The sequence below is a fragment of the Muntiacus reevesi genome, chromosome 4, assembly GCF_963930625.1.
Source record: "Muntiacus reevesi chromosome 4, mMunRee1.1, whole genome shotgun sequence".
In the NCBI taxonomy this organism is placed as follows: Eukaryota; Metazoa; Chordata; class Mammalia; order Artiodactyla; family Cervidae; genus Muntiacus; species Muntiacus reevesi.
Window position 1 is genome coordinate 144,468,220 of NC_089252.1, and position 10,617 is coordinate 144,478,836.

Consider the following 10,617-nt stretch of genomic DNA (forward strand, 5'->3'; position numbering starts at 1 on the left):
CTTTTAGGGACATATCCAAAAGAACTGGAAGCAGGGATTCAAACAAATATTTATAGGCTCATGTTAACAGCAGCAGTATTCACAATAGCCAAAAGGTGGAATCAACACCAATATCAATAGGCAGATGAATGGATAAACAAAATGGGCTATAGATGTACTGCTGCTGCTGCTGCTGCTAAGTCGCTTCAGTTGTGTCCGACTCTGTGCGACTCCACAGACAGCAGCCCAGCAGGCTCCCCCGTCCCTGGGATTCTCAGGCAAGAACACTGGAGTGGGTTGCCATTTCCTTCTCCAATGCATGAAACTGAAAAGTGAAAGTGAAGTTGCTCAGTCATGTCTGACTCTTAGCGACCCTATGGACTGCAGCCCACCAAGCTCCTCCATCCATGGGATTTTCCAGGCAAGACGTACAATGGCATATTATTCAGCCTTAAAAAGGAAGGAAATTCTGACATATGCTACAATAAGAATGAACCTTGACGCCAGTATGCTAAGTAAAATAAACTAGACATGAAAGGACAAATACTGTATGATTCCACTTAACATTCGGTACCTATAATCAAATGCATAGAGACAAAAAGTAGAATAGTGGTTACTAGGAGCTGGGGGGAGGAAGCAAGGGAGTTATTGTTTAATGGGTAGAGAGTTTCAGTTTGGGATGACAAAAAAGTTCTGAAGATGGATAGAGGTGATAGTTGTACAACAACGTGAATAAACGCAAGTCTACTGAATTGTACGCTTAAATGGTTAAAAAGGAAAGTTTTATATTTTGTATATTTTGCCATTTTTAAAGAGAAAAAAACTGAAACATTTACTATACCCCTATTATATGCCAGAAACTGTACTGCTGATCAATATAGCTCCTGGTCTTCAGGGACCTTTAAAGTCTTCAGAGGCAGAAGACAAGTAAACAGCAAAGTACAACAGGATAAATCCAGCAGGCTTCCAGAGACATACACAAGCAAGACACCTAATCTAGTTCAGAGAGATCGGGAAGGTTTCCTGCAATGAGTTACATCTTAGCTAAAGCCCAAAGCTGGTGAAGTAGAAGATGGCAGGAAAATGGTTACAGCTTTGCAGGAAGAAGAATAGCATATACAGACCACAGACAAGGGAGATCAGGCCCCTTACGTACTGCATAAGTGTTCAGTGTAACTGGACTTTAGAAAACTAACAACAGGTAGACGGGTGTCTATGGGGAGGCAAAATCATGATCATGTGAAATGGTTTTGATTTTATCCCAAAGACAATATGAAGGTCCTGAAGGTTAAATGACTTGATCAAAGTTACACTTTAGGAAGATTATTCCAGCTACAATGCAAAGAATGAGGCAGGCAGGGGGGAGAAGAGGTGGAGAAGGGGCAAGATCAGAGTGAAGACGACCAGGTAGAAGACTGTTGAAGCAGCTCAGCTGAGAGAAAACGAAGGCCTGAACCAGACAGCAGCAATAGGGGTTATGCACAGAATGGAATGTCAACTAACCGAAGTGGGAGGTAAGGCAGAAGGAAAATTAAGAAAGAGGCCCAGATTTTTGCCATGGGCGATGGGTGCAAGGTAGTAAAATTCAGAGACAGGGAATAAGATGTGATGCACAGCTCTGGGCTTCAGATTATGACTTCACTCTTCAACATGGGGAGTTTCAGTTGCTTTGGTACATCCACATGGAGGCTCTGAAGAGCCAGTAGATATGTGGCTCTGAAGTTCAAGGGAAAGACTTAGGGACGAGAGCTGAAAGGAGAGAAGAAGCTTGGGACAGAACTATAGCTAGACTCTGAGGACTGCCAGCCAGTCTTTGCAGGTTGATGTATAGCTCACTTGGAATGAGCCAGAGGAGCCGCACTGCACTGGGAGGAAGGTGGGTGGCTCTTATCACAGGAGAAGAGAGAAAAGCAGCCAGATGGGCAGGGTTTACACTGTCCCCACTCCTTGGAGCCCCCCTTCCTCCAATGACAACTAGATGCTAGGCGGCCAATTTTCTACTTTGTCACTTACAGATTTCATTTTGGAAAATCCTATAATAATTCTAGACATTGAAATAAAAGCAATTTTGTCAAATCTTAATTTTACTCATTTGAAATAGAAAACACTGCAGTCCTAAACCTTTCCTGATAACATCAAAATCTGGCTTTCCCTCCTAAAATATCTTCTGACCCATCCCCACCCCCCAGTCAATGTCAGCACCCATGCTAACTGACAGCTGCCCTGTGCATTCTTCCGTCTCACAGGTTTTCTACCTTGTGAAGCCACTTCAAAGTTTGTTCTTCTTAAGCCTCACACCCACCCAACTTTCCCAAAGCTGAGCTATTTTACTATGATTCTCAATAAGTGGTCTCTTCCTAATCCTTGTAGGAGAGTCACTCTTGGCTGATTTACATCTGTCTTCCCGCAGACACCCAAGATATTGTCTACAGAATATTTTGAAAGAGGCTTAATATGGATATAAACTTAAGATTAACCATCATAAGTATGTAACTCTATCAGGAGGTACATGTGAAGCACTTAGACTTTGAGTACTTGAATATTTTGATCTAAAAATGCTTTTAAATGAAGTCAAAACCAATGACTATAATGATTTTAAATGGAACCAAAAGTTCCTCTGAGCAGGTCCCATCAGCCCAAAATGAAGACAGATTTCCTCCTTGTCTATGTAGCCATACAACTATTAAGCCTAGCCTTTCATCTGTTTCTCAACAAATAGCCCAAGCAAGAGGTCATTAGACTTCCATCCCCCTGGCTCTGTTGACACTACAAGTCACATTCTTCCTCAATTTTATCACCTATTCCCCAACACCAGCTTTCTTTTTTTCAAATTTAACTGTCCTTCCCTGTTCCTCTAATTTATTCCACAAGGTACAAGAGCCTTCGCCTTTCCACCCCTTTGTAAACTGTGGTTGTCACCCTCTCATCTATTGCCATCCTCTTTGCAAGTCTCCTGATTCAAGTTATTCGAGGCAAACAATTTTTCTTCCCTATTGCTTTATAACCGAAAAGGGCTTTGGTGATTTGTGGTTCTCTACTTCTTTTTGCCTCAATTCCAACACGCATATTAGACTTTACGCTCAGTATCCTATGAAATTTTTTCACAGTAATATTGAAACTCCCCTCTCACCTATGTGGTCCCTATCTCCCGTCCCCATGCAGTTGTTTAAAGAGAGTAGATGTTGTCTTATTTTCCACTAGATTGTCCCTACGTATTCCAGAGAACTAAACTACTGACATATGCTTAACACTGAGAAAAGAAATCTCAATTAACAGGTGTCCCTACTCCAAGGGAAGACCAAAGTGTTTAAGCAGCCATATTTTATTTCAAGTATCTAAGGCAGGCTTCTCGGTACAGCTCCAGAGCTTGAATGAGAAATGTTCACTTTATACCATTTCCCATAAAGATCTACTGGGCATGGTGGGGACAGGAAAACCCCTCCATATGAAGGAACATCATTGGGAGTGGAGCAAGGAAATAGCTGTACACACACAAACATTATAAAATTCCTAATTATAACGAGGGAATCAATAAATCTCACGTGTGCGCTCAGTGGCTTCAGTCATGTCCAACTCTTTGTGATCCTATGGACTGTAGCCTGCCAGGCTCCTCTGTCCACGAGATTCTCCAGGCAAGAGTACTGGAGTGGGATGCCATGCCCTTCTCTAGGGGATCTTCCCAACCCAGGGACTGAACCTGCATCTCTTACACCTCCTGCATTGGCAGGCAGGTTCTTTACCACTAGCACCACCTGGAAAGCCCACAAATCTCATATTTAATGTTGCTTTTTTTCCTTTACTATTGCTAATAGATACAGTTAATCAGCTTAAGTCCACTGAATATATGATTTGGGGTAGAGATTCACTGCTTCTGACCAAAAATCCAACAGTTTTAAACTTTGCCTCTACTACATAATGACTATGAGACCTACTACTGTGACAAAGAAAACACAGGGGTTAACACAGTGTCTAACATGTAGAATGGGTAGAGTAAATATTAGCTCTCGATATGATCTGTATCAGCAGTTTAATTTTTTCCATTCCACACATGCTTCATAAAATAAGTAAAAATTCAAAACAACTTTAGCAAATCATTGCATAAATCCTGCTGAACCAAGATGCCATCATTGTAGATATTCATTTTTGGTGGGTAATCTATGATATGAAACCTGACCTAAAAATGTTCACTTTTCAGTTGACACAAAAAAATCCAACTGTGGTGTGCACAATTTAGGCAAGTTGTACATACTCTCTACTACATCACAGACTACACACAGCCAGCGGCAGGCTTGCCAAGTTTAAGTGAGGAATGAAGATGGTTTCACTCTTACCAGAGGAAGAGATGGTGGAAACGCTTACTGGACTTACCTTTCACAACTGAGGATTAAGATATGGACTATGATAACAAAACATCACAGGGTTGTATTACTTTCATCTGTATATAACTTTTTTCATTGCATTCAGAATTCAGAAATTAAGTCATGAGATTTCACAGATAGCTTTGACTTTTCCATCTTCAAAATATAGCATTTGACTATAATGATTATTATGAGGTTTCTGTTTTCTACTGGTAAGACCTTCGCCCATATGCTTCTGTAAAGCCTGATGCTTTGCAGTCAAAACAATAGTTGTGGACATGGTTGTGTCAGCTGTAGACAGCTGACATCACTGTTGCCATAAAGTTTTTTTTTAATTAAGACATCAGATCAAGATCTCTACTACACCTCAAAGGAGATACAATTTGAGGCCAAGCATAAGAAACTGATATTATAATTCAGACATTGTCACTGACCGGCTGTATGGCCTTTAATAAATCAATTCACCTACCCAAGCTTTGGTCTTATTTATAAAAAAAGGGAGATGAGTGAAATGATTTCTAGAGTTGACTCTGCAATTTGCCAGCTAACTGACCTTGGGAAAATTACATAATATTATGGAACCTTCATTTCCTCATTTGAGGGTTAAATGAGATGATAAATGTGAAGTAGGTCTCAATAAATAAATGATAATCATAATATTAAGAATAATAATAGTTAACATGGAGTATTTACTACGTGCTCTGGGCACAGCTCTAAGAGTTTTTATAATAATTCTTTTGATTCTTCCTACAATCCTATGAGGTAGGTATTATTACTATCCCATATTACTGAAGCACAGAGATTAAGTAATTTGCCCAAGATCACAGAATGGTTTTCAAACCCGAGCTGTCTGGCTTCAGGGTCTGTGTTCTTAATCATTTCACTATACTATTTTTTGTTATCAGCACTTTTTTCCCTTCTCTGCACCTCTTCTGAGATCCCTTTCAGCTCTGCGTTCATAAAAATACACTAATTAGCTACCCTGGACTCTGACAGGCTAAGCAAAGTTGGCTTCTCTGACAGAATTACAAAAATTCTAAATGTATGGAGGCTTAAATCAGAAAGAACTGTGTCCTGATTCAATACCTATCATCAAATAATTATGTGTTGAATAAAGGAATGAACACAGAAGCTAAAAACAGGTCAAGTACTATTTGGCTAATCCTTGCCATAACCATGACCAGGAATTCACTCATTCAATAAGCACTTCTTGGGTATCTTCTATATGGCAAGCACTGGAAAGCTTACAGCTTAGAAAACTGACATCAGAACACATTCTCCTAAGTCATTATCTGGCAGCCATATTGCAAAGTAAATTTCCACACTGGATGGTAGAAAGCTGGATGAAAACTTTAAAGCATGTTTGTTTTCAGGCAGTAGAGGTCTTTCTCAACTGAAATTTTAGATGAAATGTCAATATATAATACAGATAAAAGCATCTCTGTTCTGGTTGAAGAATGCAGTGAGCCTGGAGCCCACTCTCGCTCCACCCATGTCACCTTAAAGACATTTCTGCAGAGTGTCAAGATGGCTCTAAAGCTATTAAACAAAACAATGACGGAGTCTCTATCAACTCCAGAATTCAATGGACATCTCTAACAGCAATGGACAGTGATTGTTTACTAATAAAGTTCACTTGATATGGACACGCAGAAATACATGAATGTGGTTATGTGCCTGTATGCAAGGTTGGTGCAATGTCTATAAAGATTATTATAACATTGTCAGGCATTTTATAGACATTAACTTTAATTCTAACACCACCAAATTAAGTAGGTATTGACAGTTTCATTTCACAAGTGAAGAAAGTTAAGACATATGTAAAAAATATGAATTCCCAAGGTCATATGGGAAGAGCCCCCTTCCAAAGCCCACAGGGTTTCCCCTGTAGACTAAGGTCAAGTACTTGCCTAATCCAAAGAAGTTCTACAAACAGGAGGAAGACTTTTAATGGCAACATAAGAACAGACAGCTACGCAGGCAACTCACATGTTGTTTCACTGGTCAAAAAGGGTGAACACCTCAACTGGGTCAGACCTAGGGCATTCAAGTAACACTAGACACCAGAGCCTTACTAAGAGGTTGGAACATGGGTACCACAAAGGTCTCATCGAGCACCTCTGGTTTTAGATCTTCACTCGCAGAATCAATCACTAACATACACATTACCACATGTAAAATAGAAAGCCAGTGGGAGTTTGCTGTATGACGTAGGGAACCCAAAGCCGGTGCTCTGTGACAACCGAGAGGAGGAGGAGGGTGGGAGAGAGGTACAAGAGGGAGGGGACATATGTATGCTGATGGCCAATTCATGTTAACATATGGTAAAAAACCAGCGCATTACTGTAATTATCCTACACTTAAAAATAAAACATAAATTACAAAAAAATCAATAATACCCAGGCAGACCCATTACACGGTTACTAGAAGATCACCTACTTACCAAACTCAGAAGCAGGGCTCACACTTCCGTGAGGCTCTACGGGGAAAGGAAAGACAGGTCACCCAAGTAGCTGCTGTGGCTCTCAGACTCAGTGACTACAAGCAGGGACACACACACACAACAGAAGGGTCTGAGACACAGCTTCAACCATGGGGTAACGAAACCCACCTCACTGGGTTACCATGAAGAGCAGATGGGAGGGTATCTGCCGAGAGCTCTAGAAGTGTTATACAAATGTAAATACACCAATACACAATCGCCCGCCTGTGAACTGCTAGGAGGTCATTGCAGCAAGCAATCCAGTGTGGTCAGCCACAATTAAAACCAGGATAGATCTTTCCTGAACAAGATTTTAGATGTGTCAAGAATCCTAGGAGATTGAGCTGACAGAGGGACAATATCTGCAAACTGCTGCGGAGGCTACAAATTAACGCAACCTCATATTTGTATGGGCTATAACATTTACAGAGCATTTTCTTTCCTTTACCTCATCTCAGCCTCACTAGTGGTTAAAGGAGCAAATATTGCTAGATCAAATTTCACAGAAAAGGTACTTTGGTTAGAGAGACCAACTGACTTGCCTTGACTCAAACTGCCAGTGTCACAGGGAGAAAGTATTAAAGAATCTGCTTGCCAATGCAGGAGATGAAGAGATGCAGATTCGATCCCTGGGATGAGAAGGTCCTCTGAAGTAGGAAATGGCAACCCATTTCGTATTCTTGTTTGGAAAATTCCATGGACAAAGGAGCCTGGTGGGCTGTAGTCCATGGGGTCACAAAAGAGTCAGACATGACAGCACACACACACACACACACACTTATCCACACACTTACCCATTTTCAAAAGAGGAAGAATTCCTTACCTGTTAAAACTAGCTATCTTCTGTATGCCAAAGAGAATAATCGGTAAGAAGGGAAAGGGGAAAACTCTTTAAATAATAATGATGATGATGGTGATGGTAAAGAGATCACGAAGGAAAACCCTAAGAACGTGGCTGCTACTGGAGAGGAAGCAACAGTTAGAACTGGACATGGAACAACAGACTGGTTCCAAATAGGTAAAGGAGTATGTCAAGGCTGTATATTGTCATCCTGCTTATTTAACTTATATGCAGAGTACATCATGAGAAACGCTGGGCTGGAGGAAGCACAAGCTGGAATCAAGATTGCCATGAGAAATATCAATAACCTCAGATATGCAGATGACACCACCCTTAGGGCAGAAAGTGAAGAACTAAAGAGCCTCTTGATGAAAGTGAAAGAGGAGAGTGAAAAAGTTGACTTAAAGCTCAACATTGAGAAAACTAAGATCATGGCATCTGGTCCCATCACTTCATGGGAAATAGATGTGGTAACAGTGGCTGATTTTATTTTTCTGGGCTCCAAAATCACTGCAGATGGTGACTGCAGCCTTGAAATTAAAAGACGCTTACTCCTTAGAGGGAAAGTTATGACCAACCTAGACAGCATATTAAAAAGGAGAGACATCACTTTGTCAACAAAGGTCCGTCTAGCCAAGGCTATGGTTTTTCCAGTAGTCATGTATGGATGTGAGAGTTGGACTATAAAGAAAGCTGAGTGCCGAAGAATTGATGCTTTTGAACTGTGGTGTTGGAGAAGACTCTTGAGAGTCCCTTGAACTGCAAGGAGATCCAGCCAGTCCATCCTAAAGGAGATCAGTCCTGGGTGTTCATTGGGAGGGCGGATGTTAAAGCTGAAACTCCAAAACTCTGGCCACCTGATGCGAAGAGTTGACTCATCTGAAAAGACCCTGATGCTGGGGAAGTTTGAAGGCAGGAGGAGAAGGGGACGACAGAGGGTGAGATGGTTGGATGGCATCACCGATTCAATGGACATGGGTTTGGGTGGACTCCAGGAGTTGGTGATGGACAGGGAGGCCTGGCGTGCTGCGGTTCATGGGGTCGCAAAGAGTCGGACACATCTGAGAGACAGAACTGAACTGGAGACAGCTGTCAGTGCAGATGGGAAGTTTGGAGACAGAAAGAAAAAGAGGAGACAGGACCTACTATATTGAGTGGGTAAAGTATACTCTTTAGGAAGTCTAGCAGTTTAATGGCCAACACACACTTTGATAACCTCTTCAATAAGCATGCAGTGAAGACAGACATTACTCATTTAACTCTTTTGGAGTTGAATTTGAGTGTGCTTTGTTTCCGCTGGCTTTGCTGCTGTTCTGTTTTGTTTTGATGGTGCCTTAAGACAAAAGCAGTTACATCTGTGTTACAACGGCAAGTGGCAGGGTGTGGGCTGGGACTCCATGCTTCCACTTTCTACCTCAGCGCTTCTCTATGACAACACATTGCCTTAAGCACTGTGGACTTGATGGGGACAGTCTTTCCAGAAGTATTTGTAACTATCATCTCCGAATATATAGCACAGTAACATGTATCTCAGTACTGTTAGTAATGCTTTCATAATGCTATTTTTTCAAATGAAATCCTACAACTACACCCTAAGATGGGCTCACAGAAGTTAAATGACACTTCAAGGTCACAAAGAGAGCAGGGAGCACAGCCAGGACTTAACTCATCATTCAGCGTGCTTTTCTGTAGGCTGATGCTTTTCAGGACAAACACGGTGATAACAAGATAAGAAATGTATTTCTAATCTCATTTGTAATGCGTTAACAAAAGTTAATCTTATGCTTTTCCCTAAGATGTTCAAAGTTCTCTCTCATCTACTCAGAGATGATGAGACTAGCAAAAATCCTGTAGAAAAATTAAAGTAGAAAATTGTTCATGGCTGTTATGGTGCCTTAAGTCTTGTTAACCACCTCACTGAGGATAAATGAATCTGACTAACCCTTAAAGCACGACCCATACCACCTCTGGACAGTATGGTAATTCTAAACTGGTGGATACACTCTGAAACTGGTATGAAGTTTAGGTTTGATGGTCTTCTGCTCAGAAACCTTCAGACTCTCATTCTCCACTGTTTTTCAGACTCTCCACTGTTTTTGATTAAAATTTCAAATCCTTAAATGAGCACTCAGGGCCCTTTATAGCCTATTAATAGACATTCTCTGCTTGCATCCTATGCTTCATAAACCACTCCTCACTCCTGTATTTTTCCATCCACACACCTGTGGCAGTGCCGCTCCTTTTGCCAGGCATATCCCCTCTAGTCAAAAACAGCTAACATACAATGTTTAGTTTTATGTTTCTGTTTCTTTTCCCTTATCTGATCGTAAGCGCCTCAAGCACAAAGATCACAATTATTAATCATTGCATCCTCCAAACACTTTGCCTTGTGCTTTGCCCAGGAAGAGGAATACAGTAGGACATCAGATAATTATGGCATTTATGAGAGAATAACCTCCAGCTTTTTGTCTTAAGACAACAGCCATACTGTGAAGCAAATTGATTCTAATACCTTTAAAATAATGCATCCATATGTCTTGAGACTGTGAATATTCAAGAGAACCAGGGCTCAAACCAACTATATAACTAACTTTCTATTAACTGTCTTTCCACATACCCATAGTCCAAGAGTTTTGTGATAAAAGGAAGTGACAGTTTGGGAATGTGGCACTTGTTAATAAAATGAAGCATTGCCTTTGGGCCGAAGTGGCCATGCTTTCATTCAGACTACAAGGTGGAAGATGGTAACAGCTTTGAATCATTGGGCCCAACAGGCTGACTGACTCCTGATATTAATTGAAATATGATAGATTGAGGCAGTCTATAAAAACTGTATTATTAAAAAGATGAATACTCAGGACAGTAGTTCCACTGTGAAAAGGTAGAAGAGGCAGGCGGAAACTTGACTTGCTAGTTTTACAGGTATGTTCACTGAAAACTTATCAAGTATATAGTCA